The 21417-nt window shown below is 42.4% G+C and overlaps 1 protein-coding gene across 1 annotated transcript in view; it reads right to left on the bottom strand.

Annotated features, from left to right (window-relative positions):
• Positions 1–21417, bottom strand: part of IL1RAPL1 (interleukin 1 receptor accessory protein like 1) — a 924197-nt gene that overhangs the window by 130469 nt on the left and 772311 nt on the right. The gene's annotated exons all lie outside the window — the stretch shown is intronic.

Raw genomic sequence — 21417 nt, 5'->3', positions numbered from 1 at the left:
GTAAACAGAATTTTGTTTCTTGTTCATCTACTGAAGCTGAATATGCTTGTGTTTCAGATGCATGTAATTCTCTTACTTGGTTTGATGCTTTAGTCACAGATATCTGGACACACCCGATCTGACCGATCACCGTGATGGAAGACAATGAATCGGTGGTTTATATTTCTGAATCTCATTTCACAGGTTCTAGGTCCAGACACATTGACATTCGTTATCAAAACATAAAACATTTAGTGAAGAAAGGTTTTGTCAAAATGCAATATGATCAAATTGCTGATCAAATTAATTGATTTAATTATCAAATTATCAAACACATGATCAAATTGCTGATATGCTCAACAAACCACTTCCAGCAGCTCAACACGAGTATCTGCGTATGAAGATGTGCCTTATTTGATAATGTACTGATATTTGCTCAACTGGCAAAGAAGGGGAATGTCACTGCGTTTTTTTATTTCCCAGCTGAGCTTCATTATTTTTGGACTAATAGACTTACTGTAGTTTGCCAAGTTCCTTATCAGTATTTTACTACGCATGTCCGCATTCTTTCACTTCTCTTCACACACTCTTTCCTTTGTTCTCTTGCCAGCAAGGTCCAGCTGAGAAATAGCCGGCAAGAACTATTTTCAAAAATGTAGCAATTAACTTTTCTTAGTAAGAAAACACCTTAGTAAGGTGTTTTATTTTCTTTATAACAAATAAATGAGTTTTATTAGAAACTTTTCTTCGCGTTTCTTTTTCAGAATATTGCAACAAGGAATAAGCCTCGATCCATCCTCTAAACCAGGGTGATTTTTCCCAGAGCCAAACATGGGATTAATCAATGCCCTGACAGTCATGAACCAGTGCCATGACAACCCCGCGGTGGGGCACTTCGGCTTCTTTAAGACCTTGAACCTGGTGACGCGGACTTTTTGGTGGCCTCGGGTACGACACGACATGCACGCGTACGTGATGTCCTGTGTGACATGCGACAGGCCAAAGCCGCGTCCGGCCCCCCTTCTGGACTCCTCCAGCCGCTGCCGACACTGGAGAGGCCGTGGGGAGCCATCTCCATTGACTTCCTGATGGACCTGCCCCTGTCGACTACGTTCACGACCATCCTCGTGGTGGTGGGTGCGCTCACGAAGATGGCACATTTTATCCCGTGCCACAGCCTGCTCTCGGCCCACACCACGGCTCGCCTGTTCCTGCAACACATCTTCCGCCTCCACGGCCTGCCGGACCGGGTGGTTTCGGACCACGGGGCCCAGTTCATGGCCCGCTTCTGGAAAAGCCTGATGGCCGTGCTGGAGGTGCAGGTGTGCCTGTCATTGTCACACCATCCGGACACTGACGGGGGCACGGAGAAGATCATCGGCATACTGGAGCAGTACCTCCGCTGTTTTGTCAACCAACAGCAGAACAACTGGGCCGAGTACCTTCCCCTGGAGGAGTTCGCCTTTAATAACTCCCAACACACCTCCACCCAGATGACCCCATTCCATGCCAACATTGGATACCTTCCACGGCTTTTCCCGTTGACAATCTTGGATTCCCCTGTTCCTGAGACCCGGGACTTCCTCTCGGAGCTGCAGGCGGTGCAGCAACTGGTGCGGCGGCAGCTGATCCGGGTGAAAGAGGATTATAAACGGTTTGCCGATCGCGCCTGCCGGGTGACGCCACCGCTGGAAGTCGGAGCTCGGGTGTGGCTGTCCATGAGACACCTCCCCACGGACCGGCCGGTGAGGAAACTGGCCCACTGCTTTATCGGTCCCTTCCCTATCAAGGCGGTCATCAACCCGGTGGCCTACCAGTTGACTCTACCACGCTCCATGCGGCTCCACCCTGTTTTCAATCGGTCCCTCCTGGTCCCTGAGGCCCTCGCGAGCCATCTCCGCCGCCTGCCGATGCCTGCACCCCCAGCCGCAGCCGATGAGGATGACACCTCGACGTACGAGGTAGACAGCATCCGGGACTCCCGTTGGCTGAAGGGGCGCTTCCAATACCTCATCACCTGGAAGGGGTACAGGCCCGAGGATTTCACCTGGGTGGACGCGTCTGCTGTTCAGGCCCCTGACCTGGTACGGGCTTTTCACAAACAGTTCCCATCCCCATCCCCATCCCGATTCTATTCCAAGTAGAATCCAGAATTTAGGAGATCAGCCAAAATTGGCAGGTGCTGCCATGAAATTCTAAAAGTATTGGGGGAAATACAATGTTAAAAGTCATTTGACAAGAATAAACAGTGGATCACCCATATTATAGTATACATATTAAAACAAAATGGATGTCACTTCTACTGCATTGGTTGATCCTTTAAACCAGGATATAATAAAGGTTTACAAGACTGAACTTTTACCTGCCAAATAATCTCTCTCTCTCCCTCTCCCTCTCCCTCTCTCTCTCTCTCTCTCTCTCTCTCTCTCTGTCTTTCTCTCCCCCTCTCTCCCTCTTTCCACTAATAGCGATAATGATAACAGTTTTCCAAATCATTTTTTAAAATTAGTTAGGATTAAAAACACGACCACTTTACAGCTACAGGAAGAAAGATATTCAGTTACAGTCAGTCACTCATCAGTCACTATGATTGGAATGGGACTATTCGCCATGATTTCTTGGTAATATGAAAACACGAGAATAGCCTTGTTAGATCAGGTCTAGCTGATCTAGCCAGTGTTATATCTCATTTGATGGCCTACTAAATCCATTTAGAAAGCCACAAATAGTTTCTCAGAACAGCCCTTCACTCCTACTGCTGCTTCCATGCACCTATCAAGTAGATCAGGGTCCTTCTATGCCTGTTAATCAAGCCTGAGATCCTAAGTGACAGCTACTATATTATGTAGATAGGTGGGATGTAATTTTTTTTCATAATACTAAATATACAGCAATATATAATACATTTATTATTCTGCAAAATTGCTCATATTCATTTTAAAATCTTTTTGAACTGATGTGTTGGTGGCTTTTTTATGGACAAAATCTCATGACAGTCTGATATCATTTAGAAATCTATTTCAGTAGAGTAATAAGGTCCAAGATTGCCCAGCCTTGTCAATCTTCAATGTTGCAAAAAGCATATTTCATAGGATAACTTCATTTAAGTATTATTATTATCTGAATGCATGAAATTCATGTATAGGTAGAGACAAAACATTACTGGACTATACTAAGGCAGGATGTAAAGTGAAATTGGATGTAAAAGTGAAATAATAAGGGGTCAGCCTAGAGGATCTCTGAAGGGCCCCTTTGACTTGAGAAAGTTGCAGAGTTCAAAAGGTTAAACCGCAGAGTTTCCAGAGTTGGAGAGTTCAAGAAGCCAAACCACATGGAGCTTCCTGTTCAGGCAATAATGGGAGGAGAGGGAGAGCCTAACACGTAGGAGGTTTATTTCCATTTCCTGTTTTTTGTTCTATAAAGATACGTGTTTTAAAGAAGGTCTTTTGTTCAGAATGTAAAACAGAATGCATGTCTGAACCTTTTGGCCAAAATAAAAAAGCTATTTCTGATCTTGAAATTCATCTCCGTTGTTTTTCTGCAACAATACCAGAAACTAATGGAACTATTGTAATTGTAAAGTTCTCAGCAAGATTTTTCACACCACAATTATCCAAAGTATTACCAACATACACTCAAATACAGTAAAGCTTCTGGGAATTTATTTTTAGATTAGTTTTATGTTTAGTCTCCAATTTCAGAATAGTTTTCCATATATTTTTACTTGTACAAAGTACAAGAAAGATTTTTGTATGCAACTTTTCATAATATTTTATTTATTTATTAAACAAACTTATGTAGCTATCCATCTATCAGAAGGAACTCTAGGCAGTGAAGGAGAAACCACAGTATAAAGTAAACAACAAACCAACCAACAAACCATTTAAAACAACACTGAACATCTTCCCTCTTGATAAAACGTGATTCCCTCAATCACACCATGCTAGTTCCATTAACATTCTGAGCCAAGTGCCTGAAGAAAAAACAGGTCTTCACAGCTTTTCAATAATGTTCAGGGCCAACATACAGAGCTTTTTTTTCTGTCATCTTCTAATTTACAATTACAACCAAAATTTTAGGTGTCTGGTCAAATTGTGAATTTCAAGAAATTTCTAAGTAATAGAAGCTGACACAAACTCTATATAATGAAAAGGTAAACATAAATTTGTTTATGTTTTGCAAATTTTGTTTGCAAATTTGAATGATAATTATATGCAGTTGTTAATAGATTCAGATTAAAAACAACGGTTGCTACTGAAGATGGATATGGCTTGGGAACTAAGATGAAATTAGTTATGTGTGGAGATGCAATTGTTAACAAAAAACATGTCCATAGTTTGGAGATGCCCTTGAATTCCCATTTGTCCCATGGCACTAGCTATAACAAGGAGCACATATTTGTTGGTTAGTGTGCCAACAGTGATTCTCCTTCAACTGGTGCTACTGACAATTTTATGTGCTTTGGTTACATACTATCTTACAACTACAGTGCACTTTATATGGGGTTGTTTTTGAGAAGTATCCAGAATTTATATCAGCTGCTAATCAGTGTAAGAATGCCTGTATTGAAAGATATCTGCTGTATGCTATTGCTTACCAAATCCAGTTTAAGATGCCAGTTTAAAACATTAACTAGAAGAGCCTTGGTAGCACAGTGGACTAATGCACTGTTATTAACACCAGCTGTCTGCAATTAAAGTAAGTTCGAATCTTGCCAGGCTCAAGATTGACTCAGCCTTCCATCCTTTCTAAGGTAGGTAAATTGAGGACCCAGTTTGTGGGGGCAATAAGCTGACTTTGTATAAAATATACAAAAGTATGAAGGCTATTGCTAATGCATTGTAAGCCGCCCTGAGTCTCCGGAGAAGGGCGGCATATAAATTAAAGAAAAAAAAAAACTAGCTTAGAATCCATCCATATGGGGAACCATGAGGCATTATGCTAAAGCACCAAAGCAAATTAAAAAATCTATGAAGTCTGAAATACAAAATGTTATGCCAGTTGATCAAAAATGTATATGAAGTTGTCAGCCCCACTTGGTTTACCAAACCCAGAAATCAATTTCACAGGATGATTAAAATGATTTTTTTATGAAAACCATCTATAACAACAGAATCTTGCAACTGTATGCTATGCTTTTTTATACTCTAGTGCAGTGTTGGCAAACCTTTTCAGCACCGAGTGAGTTCTATTCCACAGGCATCTGGCTCCACTGGGAACAGGCAGTTAAACTCTAGCAAACAGGTTTTCATACAGATCATTTATTTGGGTATCCTCAAACATAGACTTAAAATCATGGTGAGTCAAGGTGAGATTCATCCTTATATTTCATAATCTGTCCCATTAAAATGATGGTAGATCTGTCCCCCTGTTCAGAAAGCATGCTTCTCTCCTCCGTGACAATTCATATGGCCGGGCTTTGTTCTACACCCCAGGCAGAGAGCCTCAGTGGCCAATCAGACACACAGATATGGTTACATGTCATGGACTACATCTCCCACAATGCAATCTCTTAAGGAGACAGCTCTTAATTCTTAAAGTAACTAATTCGCTATAATTGTCAGCCTCCACTCTTTCAATGCTTACTTGCTCGGCTGCCATGGAATGGGGGAGGGGGAGCTAGGGGGATTCTTGGGGGGAGGGAAGCATGCTGGAGGAAAAGGAAAGTGAATCTTTACTGCACCATTTTCTTTGAAGCTGATAACGTTTCAAGGTCAACGGTCGTGGCATAGCAAGATGATGACACTGCCAGACGTGTGCTCCCACATGACCCCTGGAGGACCTGTGGATTGGATGATTTACGCTGGACAGTTGGGGGGATGCTTTCTATATGTGATTTTCATGCCTTTGCTTCAGACCTTACTTTACATTGATTGCATTCTGTTCATATCCAGTAAAAGTTACCTTTCTTTATGAAAATGGAGTTGGGGTTTTTCTTTCTTGGATAATGAAAGGAGGCCATCCTGACATTAAGCAAGGTCTCCACTTATCAGCCATCCCGGAAAACTACCGAGGGGGCTGAACAAACGATGTCTGATCAAGACCGCGACCAGGATCTGATGGGAGCTGCTGGCTCTACGATTTTGTCCTATCACCCGGGGGGGGGGGAGCCTCAAACTGGATGGCAAATTTATGGCTGGAAGAAGAACCAGAATAAGCCAGATGGTCGTTAGGAGTAGGGAGGCTAATGGAATTGGAAAAGACCCCCTACGGAGTAACAAGCACCAGACCCTGGAAGGGAGAGTCTGCCTGGATGCAGGAGCAGAAAGAAAGTTTTCTGGTAGACCAGGCTCTGCAACTTCTGAAGGAAGCTGAAGAGAGACGCAGAAGCTGAGAGAGGTATGTTTACCCAACTGAGAAAGAGGGAGACTGCCCCAGGAGTGAACCAGAGGTGCTGCTTGTGGGGAGAGAAAGAGCAAGCTGGGGAAGGAACATCCCAAGCCTCTGGAGTTCAGTCAAGAGATGCAGCTGTCCAGGGGGCCCCGGCTTTACAGGCTCCACCCCAGAGGCAAAGAAAGCCCAAAATTCCCCCCATATCAGAAAAGTTCAGAGGAGATCTGAAGACCTTGGGGTTTTTCCTGACCCAAGTATGGAACCATATGCAGGACTGGGGGGAGGACTTCTTGTCGGATGCAGCATGAGTTAGGTACATTACCAAAGCCCTAGAGGGAGTGGCAGCTGAATGGATGGTGGGGCTTCACAATAACAACTCCCTCCTGCTGAGAAATTATGATCAATTTATGAGAGCCCTCAGAACGCGTTTTGAGAACCCCTTAGCCGAACGGAAGGCAAGAATCAGAATGAAGGACATTCACCAGGGCTGGAGATCGGTGGCGGAGTACACCCAGGAGTTCCATGAGCTGGCACCCTACATGAGAGGGTGGTCAGAAGTGGCCCTACTAGAGAATTATAAAGATGGATTGAATGAGGACATCTACAAAGATTGCCGTGCGCGGGGGGTCCCCGAAGATCTGCAGAGCTGGTACATGGTGGCAGTGGACCTGGCCTGAAGCCAGATCTGTGGTGGCTGCACTTGGGATCAGCCATCCTCTTCATACCACAAGGGGGCGCCAAAGGCAGCAGTGGGGAAGACAGGGCCCAAGCCAAAATCCTCCACGTGTTTCAAATGTGGGAAGGAGGGACACTGAGCCGCTGAGTGTTTCTCCAGGCCAGTGCCCAAGACGACCGCTCCCAGAGGGAAGAAGCACCCGTGAATAAAGCACCTGCGAAAGCCCACAAGACCGCCCTGAAAGGAGAAGTCGTTGAGTTTGCGCCCCAGAAACAGGGTGAGTTGGGAACTCCAACCATCACGGACGACAGCAAGACTGACAACGATTCCGACGATGACAACCTGGTGAGTCACAATGGGGGCCCCATGATCATCCCAGTAGAATTAAGGGTGCCATCCACCGGGGCCCATGACAGATGCCAGCCCTCCTAGACTCTGGATGCACCAGGTGCATAAGCAGCCCAGACATGGTGGAGAAGATGGGCCTAAGACTAAAAGCGTTGAGAAGGCCCATCGCATTCTGTCAGTTAGATGGATCGGTGGCAGGAGGGGACCCAGCCAGTTTTGTGACCGAACCAATCGAGATGAAAATGGGGGATCACCTAGAGACTCTTAGTTTTATTGTGGGCCCAGGCATGGAGCGGCTCCTCATACTTGGACTGCCCTAGCTCCATAAGTGGAACCCGCGCATAAACTGGAGAATGGGAGTTTTGCGCATTCGCTCTGAGAAACCAGGGAAAGAAAGGGAAGAACCCCACTTAGTGGACAGAGTGGAAATTGAGAGGGTGGCAATGGCAACAGACCACATTGAGGGGGAGGAAAAGATTCCAAAGGAGTATTGAGACCTCCGGGAGGTTTTCAGCGAAAAGGCCTCAGACGTGCTGCCCCCCCACTGGCCAACGGACTTTACCATTGAAATACTTCCTGGAGTAAAACTCCCTAAGCCAAAACTCTATCCCATGACCCCCTGGGAGCTGGGGGAACTATGAAACTTTATTGACAAAAACCTAGAACGGGGTTTTATCCAACTGGCCAGGCCAAGAGTGGCAGCGCCGATACTTTTCCGGGAGAAGAAGGATGGGTCCTTTCACTTAGTGGTTGACTACAAAAACCTGAATGCCATTTGCGTAGAAAATGTCTACCCCCTGCCGCTCATGAAGGACATGCTACCCCACCTAGGCAAGGGGAAAATTTTCACCAAACTGGATTTACAGGAGGCCTACTACAGGAGTCCAGATTAAGGAAGGGGATGAATGGAAAACGGCTTTTAACTGCCCACTGGAATGTTTCTAGTTTCGGGTCTTCCCTTTCGGACTACAAGGAGCCCCTGCTGTGTTCATGCAATTAATCAATGAAGTACTGCATGAACACCTCTACAAGGGAGTGCTGGTCTACTTGGATGACATTCTTATCTACACCGAAAACATGGACGACCACGTAAAATTGGTGAGGACCGTCCTGAAAAAAACTCAGGGCTGCTGAACTTTATTCCAAACTATCAAAGTGCGAATTCCACCAAGACAAAATTGACTATCTGGGGTACCGCATCTCGTCTGAGGGTATTGAGATGGATCCGGAAAAGGTCCAGGCAGTGTTGGAATGGGCCCCACCACGCACCTGCAAACAACTACAGAGTTTCCTGGGATTTGCTAACTTCTATAGACAGTTCATCCCCTCGTTCTCCAAAATCGCGTTGCCAATTATAAATCTTTCGAAGACAAAAGGAGAAATAAAACCAAAGCCCTCCCAGCCCCTCGAATGGACTATGGACTGTCAAGTGGCATTTGAAAAACTAAAATGGTTGTTTGCTGCTGAACCAATCCTTAAACATCCTGACATGCAAGCCCTTTTTGTTGTACAGGCGGACGCCAGCGAAGTAGCTGTAGGGGCAGTACTATTGCAAACGAATGCAGAAGGAAAACTGCAACCCTGTGCCTATACCTCTCGTAAACTGACGAAGACCAAGAGGAGATGGGCCATATGGGAGAAGGAAGCTTTTGCAGTTCATTGGGCACTATTAATGTGGAGACAGTTCCTTGAGGGGGCTAAGCACCCGTTTGAGGTGTGGACGGTCCACAAAAACTTGGAGGCTTTAAAAATGCCTCATAAACTGTCCCCAAAGCAAGTTCACTGGGCTCATCACTTCAAACAATTTAATTTCTCCCTGCCCTACCTTCCTGGAGGGAAGAACTTCATGGCAGATGCCCTTTTAGACTGCCGCAATACAATAGTGTTAGAGAGGAGGTGATTTGGCCAATTATCCCCTCTAGTAATTACTAGAGCCCAGGCGAAAGCAGATCCAACTCTATTGGACGACTTGACTAAGCAACTACAAGAAGCTCTAAAAACTGACGAGTGGTTTCTGGCCCATTCGAATGAGTGTACACTTCGGGATGGACTAGCCTGGGTGGGAGCAAAGTTGTATGTTCCCGCCAATCTGAGAGCAACAGTTCTATAGCACACTCATGATGCCAAAGTTGCTGGACACTTCGGATTTGTGAAAATGCTACATCTAGTCAAACGGCAATTCTGGTGGCCCGCACTCAAGAAAGACATAGAGCCATATGTGGCCAGCTGTCCCGTGTGTGCTTTGGCCAAGAGACCTCCTGGAAAACCACCTGGACTACTTCAGAGTGTTGCCAGACTGGATGTCCCATGGAAGGAGATCTCCATGGATTTTATTGTAAAATTGCCCAAAAGTGGGGGGAACACAGTTATTTGGGTGGTTACTGATTTGTTTTCCAAACAAGTGCATTTCATTCCATGTCCCAAGATCCCTTCTGCAAAAACACTAGCTAAAATGTTTGTCCACCATGTGTACAAATTACATGGTGCTCCAAAACATATAATCTCGGACAGGGGAGTCCAATTTACCTCCCATTTTTGGAAAGAGTTCCTAGGATTGATAGGCACCGCCCAGGGATTAAGCTCTGCCCACCACCCCCAGACAAATGGGACTTGTGGAAGAACCAATTCCATATTGGAACAATATCTGAGATGTTACATTAATTATCAGCAAGATAACTGGGCAGATTTATTGCCGTTTGCAGAGGTGGCCTATAATAACTCCATACGTAGCAGCACAGGGTTTACCTCTTTCAAAGTGACCTCTGGCCAAGATTTTGTGCCAATTCCAGAGTTGCTACAAGAAAATCCACAAAACCCCTCCCTGGTTGATTGGATCGAACAGTTACGGGGCACTTGGTCAGTAACTCATAAGGCACTCAATGAATCACATCGGGCTCATAAAGCCCAAGCTGATAAGAAAAGGGACCAGGCACGGACTTATAAAGTTGGCGATATGGTTTACCTTTCCACCAAATACTTGCAAACTACCCAAAAGTCTAAAAAGTTTGGACCTAAGTATGTGGGCCCTTTTCCGGTAGTTCAGATCATTAACCCAGTCATGGTACAATTGGAATTACCAAAAAATTTAAGATGAATTCATCCGGTATTTTATGTCAGTTTACTGAAACCGGAACATTTGTCCTTTTTGCATCCAGACCAAGAACGTCCTCCTGTCCCAATTCTGATTGAAGGAGAGCAGCATTTTGAGGTCAAAGAGATCTTAGATTCCAGAAAGCATCGTGGTAAAGTGCAGTATTTGGTGGCCTGGAAACATTTCCCATTATCTAAAGCTGAATGGATTAATAAATGAGATGTTTGAGTGCCAAAGAAAATGCAATTGTTTTACACCAAATATCCTGATAAACCTTAATTTGTTTTGTGTATATATGTTTATCTCCTTTTTATCTCTTACAGGAATAATGTCTCTTCTGCAGAGGGGCCGAATGTCAGCCTCCGCTCTTTCAATGTTTACTTGCTTGGCTGCCATGGAATGGGGGAAGGGGAGTTAGGGGGATTCTTGGGGGGGAAGCGTGCTGGAGGAAAAGGAAAGTGAATCTTTACTGCACCATTTTCTTTGAAGCTGATAACGTTTCAAGGTCAACGGTCGTGGCATAGCAAGATGATGACACTGCCAGACATGTGCTCCCACATGACCCCTGGAGGACCTGTGGATTGGATGATTTACACTGGACAGTTGGGGGGGGGATGTTTTCTTTTTTTTTTTTTTTTATAAATTTTTTATTGTAAACAAACATACACATATAGACATAGACGTTAAAACAAACTAGACATAAACTAACTATACAATGAAATCAAGTCATATAACTTGCACTTTGAAAGTAGAGTTACTTCGGTAATTATATATCAATATATCAATATATATTATCTTTCATCTTGTATCAATGTTTATATAACGATATTTCCTTTTATTTGCTTGTTTTTGTGTCCTTGGGTGGTATTCTCTTTTTTCGTGTCTTTTTTATCTAACCATTTGTACCATTCTTGCCAAATTAAGTAAAAGTCTGTATCTTCTTTTCCTTGTATTTCTTTGGTCAATTTATCCATTTCTGCACATTCCATAATTTTTTGTATTATTTTCTCTTCTGGTGGCGTGTTTTCCAATTTCCACATTTGTGCGAAAACGATTCTAGCTGCGGTTAAGATGTGTGTTATCAAGTATTGTGTCTCTTTTTTATAGTCCTTTGTCAATATACCTAGTAGATAGGTTTCCGGTCTGAGGGGTACTTTTTGGGCGGTAATTTCTTCCAGCTGACTTTGAATTGTTTTCCAAAATTTTTTGACTTTGGGGCATGACCACCACATGTGGTAGTAGGTCCCCTTCTGTATTTTACACTTCCAACAGTTCTGATTAGTATTGGGAAACATCCTTGCCAACCGTGCAGGGGGGAGATGCCACCTATAAAACATCTTGTATGTATTTTCTTTGTAGGGCACGGACATTGTCAGCTTAGTATTTACTTTCCATATTTTTTCCCAATTCTCTAGGTTAATATTGTATCCAAAATTTTTAGCCCAAATAATCATATTTTCCTTCACCACTTCTTCTTCCAATTTGTATTTTAATAGATAATTATATATTTTAGTTATTAATTTATCATCTGATTGCATTATAATTTTATCTAATTCATTTCTTTCTTTTTGGATTCCAAATTTTTCCGTATCACTTTTATATCTTGATTTTATCTGTAAATACGGCCACCAATCAATATCCGTGCCCTGTTGTCTCAGCTCTTCTCTTGTTTTCATATCTCCCTCTGTGTTCAACAATTCGTCATAGGTTTTCATCTTGTCTGTGTCCATTGTGTTCGGGTAGATTTGGGCCTCCATGGTTGATAGCCATCTTGGGATTTTGTCGTAGTGCTTTCTCCTTATTTCAATCCAAATTTTTGCTAGTGCTCCTCTGATATAATGTCTCCTGAAGTGTTCATGTTGTCTGGGTTTTTCCTCCCATAGAAATGCGTGCCAGCCTTTTGACAAATCAAATCCTTCTAATGCTGTTGCAGTGTAATAGGTTTGCCAATCTGGTAGTCCCATGCCTCCCCTTTCTTTAGTGTCCTGTAGGTGTTTCAGTTTAATCCTGGCTCTTTTTCCTTCCCATAAATACTTTAATATCATTTTGTCAAGGTCTCTGAAGTATGATTTTCCTGGGTTTATCGGAATTGTTCTAAATAGATATAGTATTTTTGGTAAAATTGTCATTTTAATTGAAGCAATTTTGCCTAGTAGTGATAATTTCAATTTACTCCATACCTCTAAGTCCTTCTGGATTTGTTTGGCCAATTTGATGTAATTATCCTCTTTGAGGGATGATACCTTATTGGTGAGCCAGATTCCTAAATATTTTATTTTTGTTGTTGTTTGTATTCCTAATGTCTCTTCCAACTCTTTCTCCTGGGTTTTTGTCAAATTTTTGGTTAGTAGTTTTGTTTTTTGTCTATTAATTCTCAATCCTGCCACTTCGCCATATTGATCTATCTTCCTTAGTAAATTCAGTCCTGATTGTTTTGGTCGTTCTAGAATGAATACTACATCGTCCGCGAATGCTTGTAATTTATACTCCTGGTTTTTTGTTTTTAGTCCTTTTATTTCATTGTCGTTCCTAATTTCATTCAACAGTGGTTCCAATGCTAATATATATAATATAGGGGAGAGAGGACATCCCTGTCTCACTCCCTTAGATATTTTGAATTGGTCTGTCGTCTCTCCGTTTATCCATATTTTTGCTATTTGGTCTGAGTATATTGTTTTAATCATATTTAAGAATTTGTCGCCTATTCCCATTTTTCCTAATTGCAATATTAAAAATCCCCAATTAAGATTGTCGAATGCCTTTTGTGCGTCAAGAAAGAGTAGAGCCATCTTTTCATTTGATTTTTGCTCATAATATTCCAGTATATTAATTATTGTTCTTGTATTCTTATTAATTTGCCTATTTGGAATAAATCCATTTTGATCAGGATGGATGTAATTCACGATAATTTTCTTCATTCTCTGGGCCATGATTGATGTAAATAGTTTATAATCTACGTTTAGAAGTGATATAGGTCTGTAGTTTTTGGTTTGGGTAAGGTCTGAGTCTTCTTTGGGTATCAGAGTGATAATTGTTTCGATCCATGATTTAGGAATTTTGGCTTCTAAGATTGCTTCATTTAGGACTTGTAATAAAATGTCATCTATTGGCTGGTATTCGATTTTGTAAAATTCCGCTGGAATGCCGTCTGGACCTGGTGTTTTATTGTTATTCAACTTCTTCTTTGCTTCCATTAATTCTGACATCGATATTGGTTTGTTCAAGAGTTCTCTTTGAGTTTCCTTTATTTCTTGAATGTTGGATTTATTTATATATTCTTTCACTTTTCCCAATTGAATTTCTTCCTGTGCATATAGTTCCTGATAAAAATTTCTTACGATTCGCTTTTTTTCTTCGTCCATGTGTTGTAATTGCCCTTGTTCATCTTGTAGTTGGTGTATTATTTTTTTTCCTTTTCTTTCTTTAATTTATAAGCCAACCAACGTCCTGTTTTATTTGCGAATTCAAATTGGTTTTGTTTTGCCATTTTGATTTTCCTAGCTATTTCTGTTGTTGTTATTAGATTTATTTCATGTTTGATAAGATTTATTCTCCCCTTGATCTCTTTCTTGCCGGGTCTATTCTGTAATTCTGCTTCCTGTTTTCTAAGCTCAATCAATAAATTGTTTCTTCTTTGCTGTTTCTCTCTGTTTTTCTTCGCCTTAAATGAGATTGTTAATCCTCTTATATATGCTTTTGTAGTGTCCCATAGGACTTGCAATGATGTTAGTTCCCTGTTGTTTATTTGGAAGAATATCTCCATCTCTTTCTTTATCATCTCTATATATTCTTTATCTTTAATAATCTCTCTATCCATCATCCATCGTCCCCTTTTTGGCTGGCCTTTCCAGATTATTGTTATAGGACTGTGGTCCGCCCATACATTTGGTGTGATTTCAATTTCTTTTATATTTTCTCTTAATTCTGCAGTCATCCAGGCCATGTCTAGTCTGGACCAGGATTGATGGGGATTTGAGTAATAAGTGTACTGTTTTTTAGTTTTATTCAGTTCTCTCCAGGCATCTTTCAATTGTAACTCTTGGGTCATGTCCTTAAAAGAATCAGGTAGTGTCTTTTTCCTAGAGTTATTTTTTTTGTTACTTTGGTAGTCATAGTCCATGTCCACGATTGCATTGTAATCCCCTATTATACATAGATGTTCGTAGTCTAATTCTTTAATTTTATCATGTATCTTTTTAAAGTATTCTTTTTGGCTCCCGTTCGGGGCATATATTGATATCAATAACATATTTCAGGTCTCCATCTTAATATCTATCATTAGTATCCTGCCATCTTCATCTGTGTAAATTTGTTTTGCCTGGACATGGCTTTTAATGTATACTGCGATACCTCTTTTTTTTTGATCTGATAGTGAGGTGAATAGTGTTCCAAGTTTTCTGTTTTCTAGTAACTGTTGATGTTGTTTTTTGATATGTACTTCTTGTAGGTTGATAATATCTATGTCTAATTTTTGAAGTTTTCTGAAAGTGTGTGTTCTTTTGGTTGGTAGATTAAGGCCGTAGATTAAGGTAGATTAAGGGGGGGATGTTTTCTATATGTGATTTTCGCGCCTTTGTTTCAGACCTTGCTTTTCATTGACTGCATTCAGTTCATATCCAGTAAAAGTTACCTTTCTCATGAAAATGGAGTTGGGGTTTTTCTTTCTTGGATAATGAAAGGAGGCCGTCCTGACAATAATTCACCATCTGAACACTCCCAGCCTGGAATTATAAAATTCCACTACTAACTAACTACTTAACTGAGATAAACAAAGGCATAGCAGAAAACAATGCAAACTTAACTATCTAATTGAGTAAAATAAGCAAGTTATATCATCAAACAATGCAAGCAGTGTGGTAGATACAAGGCATGCTAAGCTTGAGGTTCAATCTTAAAGTTCTTGAAGTTGTTCCTTCGCAGCAGTTCCAGGTCAGCAGTACAAACTGGTCCTATGATGGCCCACCCAAGTTCTGTCTTGAGGGCACATGGAAAGCCTGCTGGGTCTTTGATGACTGCCTGGTGAGGGAAGGCTTCAGGGGCGTCCACTCCCAACAGGAGCAGGATTTCAGCTTTGGGATCTAGGGCAGGAAGGCGATTAGCAATGTATCTCAGATGAGGTATATTGCTTGCTACCTCTGGCATCGCAATCTGACTGCGATTATCTGGTAAAGCATCCCATTCTAGCAGTGGTGGCAATGTGAATTTAGTACTCCCATCTATCGATTCTATGCAGAATCCGCTGGCTTTCCTCCCTGCTATGTGCTGTAACCCAGTACATGTTGAAATCGTGAAGTGTGTTTCTTCGGTTTGAATGTCAAAGTGGTCAAAAAAAGCTGATTTGGCTAATGATCGATTGCTCTGCATGTCCACTATCACATACATTTTCACTGCTTCTTATGGGTGTCCAGCTAGATAGACTTTAGCTAGGCAGATCTGGTGGTATGAGCGAGGGGATAGTGAGTCACTGCATACTGACATGCAGTTGACACTCATTGTCATATCTGGGTGAGTTTCGTAGTCGTGCTGAGACTCATTAGTCGGGGTGTTAGCAGTCTACCGTTCTCCAGGATGTTGTAGTATCCTTTTGGACTTCAGGAGAGTTATACAATGGGGGTGGTGGCAAGGTCCTGGATCTGCGCACCTTCCGCCACGCTCTAAAGACCTTTTTATTTCATCAGGTGGGCCTGGCCTAACTTTCTCCCTCTTTTTAAACAATTTTAATATTTTAATATTTTTAATATTTTTAATACTCAAAGTTCAAATTTGTTTTAAATTGATTGGGGTTTTAATCTGTCTGGGCCAAACTATTTAATTCAATTTTATTTCTGCTTTTTAAAAGTTGTATGTATGTATTTTATTGTTGGCTGTTCACCGCCCTGAGTCCTTTGGGAGTAGGGCGGTATATAAATCAAATAAAAGTAAAGTAAAGTAAGTAAAGTGTGCCCCACAGAGTTGGCTAGGGCAGCTTTGGCCATTTCTTCTTGTTGTCTGGCCTGAGCTCTGGCCATTTCTTCTTTTTGTAATTGTTCTTCCTTTGCCACACTCAAAGTTGCATTGGCTGCCACAGCTTTGGCTCGTGCCTTTGCAGCTTCAGCAGCTAGATTCCCTGCCATTGAGGTCCGAGACCTCTGGCTATGGCAAGAAGATGCCTTGGAATAATGGTAGGAACCTGGGATGGAAGTTTGCTGTGATACACTGCTACCTGTCCAAGAATGGGATGGCTTATGTGAACGATGGGTTGCTTTGGACTCAGCCTTCTCGTTCACAGCTTTCTTGGAAAAATGATTGGCGGACATGTGTGAGCGTTGGGGTGAGGAGGCTTTCCTAGAAGAGTGAGTGGCGGCCTCCTGAGGTACCTGTACATGCACATGTACGTGCACATGTGAACGATAGGATACCTTGGATTTGGCCTTTTCACTTGTTGTGATCTCTGCCTGAAGATCGGCTTGAGGCTGAAGATCGATTTGGGAAAAGTCTCTTTTGCTTAGAAGGAGCTCTTCTCGCTCTCTGTTCAGTAGTTGGATGCGTTGGATGTCCTCTTGGAGCCCCTGGTCTTCTAACTTTGCTTGGATGAAGATGAGGTGGTGTTCACAATCCTTCCATTGCAAATATATCTTCTCCTTCTCCTTATCCAATATGCTAATGCACCCTGGTGAGAACCTCTGTTCGGAAACGTTGTAAAACTGTATCAATTTCTCCCAGGATCTTTGATGTTGTACATAGTACTTATCCCATTCCTCTAACAATCTCAATCGCATGGCATCGGTAAGCTTTCTGTGCTGCCTCAGGTCATAGGTTTTTTGAGGTGCCTCTGCCTCTTTTGGAATTTGGACATCCAATTCTGAGTTTGTATCGAGGTTAAGTGGGGGAAAGATCATCATCCAGTGCCCGGAGGCTGTGCGGATCTGGATGGGGAGACACAGGCTCAAGCTCAACCCTTCCAAGACTGAGTGGCTGTGGTTCCTGGCATCCTGATATAGTCAGTTGACTCCATCACTGACTATTGGGGGCGAGTCTTTGGCCCCCTTGGAGAGGGCTTACAATCTGGGAGTCCTCATGGATACGCAGCTGTCCTTGGAGGAACATCTGACGGCTGTTGCCAGGGGGATTTTTGGTCAGGTTCGCCTAATCCACCAGTTGCGGCCCTTTCTTGATCGGGATTCCCTATGACTCATGCCCTCGTCACTTCTCGCCTGGACTACTGCAACGCTCTCTACATGGGGCTCCCCTTGAAGAGCACCCGGAGGCTCCAACTGGTCCAGAATAGGGCCGCGCGGGTAGTCACGGGAGCCACATGGTGTCCCCATACAACACCTCTCCTGCATGAGCTGCACTGGCTCCCAGTGGTCTTCCGGGTGCACTTCAAGTTGTTGGTTATCACCTTTAAAGTGCTCCATGGCATAGGACCTAGTTATATTTGAGACTGCCTGCTGCTACCGATGGCCTCCCATCGACCTGGGTGCTCCCACAGAGAGGGCCTCCTTGGGGTGCCATCAGCCAAACAATGTAGGCTGGTGACCCCCAGGGGGAGGGCCTTCTCTGTGGGGGCACCTACCTTCTGGAATCAGCTGCCCCTAGAGATAAGGAGAATCCAAGACCTCGATGCCTTCTGCTGTGCCCTTAAAACCTTCTTTTTCCAGCAAGCCGGGCTGGCCTAACACTTTTTAAAATGTTTTTAATTGTTTGTTATTGTTTTTAATCATGGGGCCAAATTTATATATATCTTTTTAATGTTTGTAGTTTATGCTTTTACTTGGCTGTTCACCGCCCTGAGTCCTCAGGGAGAAGGGCGGTATACAAATTTAAAAATAAATAAATAAATAAATAAATAAATAAATAAATAAGTTATTCCTAATGAATCAGATGCTTCTGCCATGATAGGACAAGACTCCTCGATGTCTGATACTTCATACGTGTCAAGATTGGCTGGGAGGACCAACTCTGCTGACACATTAGAGGCCTCAGCCATGACTTGGAAAACTCAGGGGATTTCCTAGATATTTTAGGATCACTAGAGTGTGTTGCAAACTTTAGGCAGCATCGATGCAATTTGATTTTTGATCACTAGGGTGCATTGCAAACTTTCAGAGACATCATTGTAGTTTGGCTTCTGACCACTGGAGTGCATTGCAAACATTAGGAGACATTGTTGTAGTTTGCCTTTTGACCACTGGGGTGCATTGCAAATGTTAGGAGTCATCGTTGTAGTTCACCTTTTGGCCACTAGGGTGTGTTGCAAACTTTCGGAGACATCGTTGTAGTTCACCTTCTGATCCCTGGGATGTGTTGCAAACTTTAGGAGATGTCATTGCAGTTTGCCTTTTGGCCACTAGGGTGTGTTGCTTGCTTAGCGGTGTTGCTGATGCAGTACACCTTTTGGCCACTAGAGTGCATTGCTTGCATAACGGCGTGGTTGGTGCAGTACACCTTTTGGCCACTAGGGTGTGTTGCTCATGTAGCGGCATGGTTGGTGCAGTACACCTTTTGGCCACTAGGGTGTGTTGCTTTTGTAATGGTGTGGTTGGCGCAGTACACCTTTTGGCCACTAGGGTGTGTTGCTTGTGTAGCGGCGTGGTACATCTTTTAGCCACTAGCGTGCTAACTAATGCTTGGGTTAAACTGGTTTTAGTATGTTCCTTTGTATAGAACTGCAAAGCAACTGTCCGATTTGGGGACCCTAAGAGGCTTCCCTTGAACTTGGGTTCCTTTGGACTTTAATTGTTTGCCCTATAAAGGGGATTTAGTTTTCCAGTATTTTCTTCAAGCAAGATTCAAAGTAACAGCATGCATAGTTTCTCTGTATCAGATCTTTCCCTTACAAAATGCCTTTGCAACTTCCTCTTCAAATGCAGATTGAGCTGGCTAGGCTGGGAGAAGCAGAATGTATCATTGAAATTCAATCTCCATGGAGACCATGTGGCTCGGCTAGCTTTGTGCTAAAATAAGGCTTTTTTTCTTTTACTGCCGAGGTAAGCTTCTAAAGCAACATACACACAAAACTTTGCAAAGGTGATTCAAACATGCAGCCCTGAGCCCCTTTATAGCAGGGCAATCTCCTTAGTTAACACTAGAAAGGTCTTTCCTCTTTGTTCCAAGAAGAGAAGGGGGGGGGGCTATCCATTCTCTGTCCTTTTACTGCCAGGCAGAATACTTTAGTCAGTTAAATACAAACGGAGTTTGGGATGCAAAGAAAAGGAAAGCAGGTTTTGTCACTTCCATGGCTAAGCAAAGTTCTCAGTTGGGTGCAAACAAAGGTATTTTTTTTTTTTTGAAGTTGTGCTTAGAGAAAGAAATGCACTTTTTTTTTCTTCACTCAAACAGAATGTCCCTCATTGCTCCAAGAGGAAAAAAGAAGGGAGTCAGGCAGTCTACGTCATTTTACTGTTCTGTTCCCCAGGCATCTGGCTCCACTGGAAACAGGCAGTTAAACTCTAGCAAACAGGTTTTCATACAGATCATTTATTTAGGTATCCTCAAACATAGACTTACAATCATGGTGAGTCAAGGTGAGATTCATCCTTGTATTTCATAATCTACACTCCAGGCAGAGAGGCTGAACAGCACAGAGTGCTCCCACTTGTGCGCAGGGGAGAGCCAGAAACCATAAGAGCAGCTTCCCAGTGCACATGCATGGGAGCACCGGAAACCGGAAAAGCAATTCCCTGGTGCGCATATACGTGCTGGGAAACTGAGCTTCCGATTTCTGGAGTGCACATGTGCACCAGTCACCTGGTCTTCCAGTTTCTGGCGTTCATGCACATGCAAAGACCAGTTTCCTGGTATGTGCATACACGCCAGGGAGCTGCTCTTCCAGTTTCTGGTGCTTCCATGCGCTTGAAGATCAGCTGGCCAGAACCCGGAAGAGCAATGGGCGATGGCTGGTGTGCCCACTTCCAGCACGCATGCCATAGATTCACCATCACTGCTCTAGTGAATTGAGGTTTCTGCCTCACTTCCAAATAATATCTCATTGTTCTACACTTACTGTAAAAATGTTCCAGTCTCTTTCACCTTAGTAATAGTTCTTGCATATGTTCATCATATTTTCGTCAACTTTCTTACTCTCTCTTATAGCAAAACAACAACAACATCATTTTGGGATGACCTTCACAAGTACCAGACTTAAATATTGTGCTGTAATCTCAAACTTGAAGTGCATGCAAAAAGACTTAAGAATATTTCTGAGCTAGAGGAGTAATGCATGGAAAAAGTGGGATAGAAAAAATTCACAATGAAGACTAAGAAAACTCTTAGCTGAATATAGAAAACATAGAGAATCTGCTTTGTTAAAATACTGGCTGAGAGGGTGACAACTTTTACACATTGCATATACAGTTTGTGGCTTGAGCCAAGCATTAAAACGCTATAAAACGCTCTAAAAATTAAATAAGCCACAAAGTTTATTTCCTAAAAATAAAAGTAAAATATTCCATTTAAAAGTTATTTGCCTTTCCTTTCTTTCAACATGACACAAGAACAACAATTTCAAACCTGTGGGAAGCATAGAAGTACTTTAAAGTGAATATCAATCATACTCAGAGAAATAACTATTACAATATCAGTGGTAATATTATGATACAAATATACAACTGATGATAATAATGAGGGCACTAATCAAAATGATATCAATTATTAGGGTGATCATTGGGATGATGAAAATAATAATTGGAATAATACTATTAATATCCACACTCCCACGAACATATATTTGTTTGAATCCTTTTAAAAAAACTTTTTAAAAGCATTTTTAACTACCGATTCCGGAGAACCGGTAGTAAAAAATGCTTTAAAAGTAAAAAAAAAAAGTTCTGACCATTCGTGTCGCTCAGCTGATCTTCGGAACTTTTTTTTTTTTTTACTTTTTTTACTACCGGTTCGGCGAATCAGTAGTATTTTTTTACTATCGGTTCAGGTGAACTGGCCTGAACTGGTAGCATTTCAACCCTGGTCCTCAGGGTCACCTGAGTAGTGGTCCTGGTTCCTGTAGTCT

The sequence above is a fragment of the Pituophis catenifer genome, unplaced genomic scaffold (genome assembly GCF_029215685.1).
Source record: "Pituophis catenifer annectens isolate HBS135680 unplaced genomic scaffold, rPitCat1.0.hap2 SCAF_4, whole genome shotgun sequence".
Lineage (NCBI taxonomy): Eukaryota > Metazoa > Chordata > Lepidosauria > Squamata > Colubridae > Pituophis > Pituophis catenifer.
Note: the sequence above shows the minus strand (reverse complement) of the source record. Positions and strands in the feature narration are given on the sequence as shown.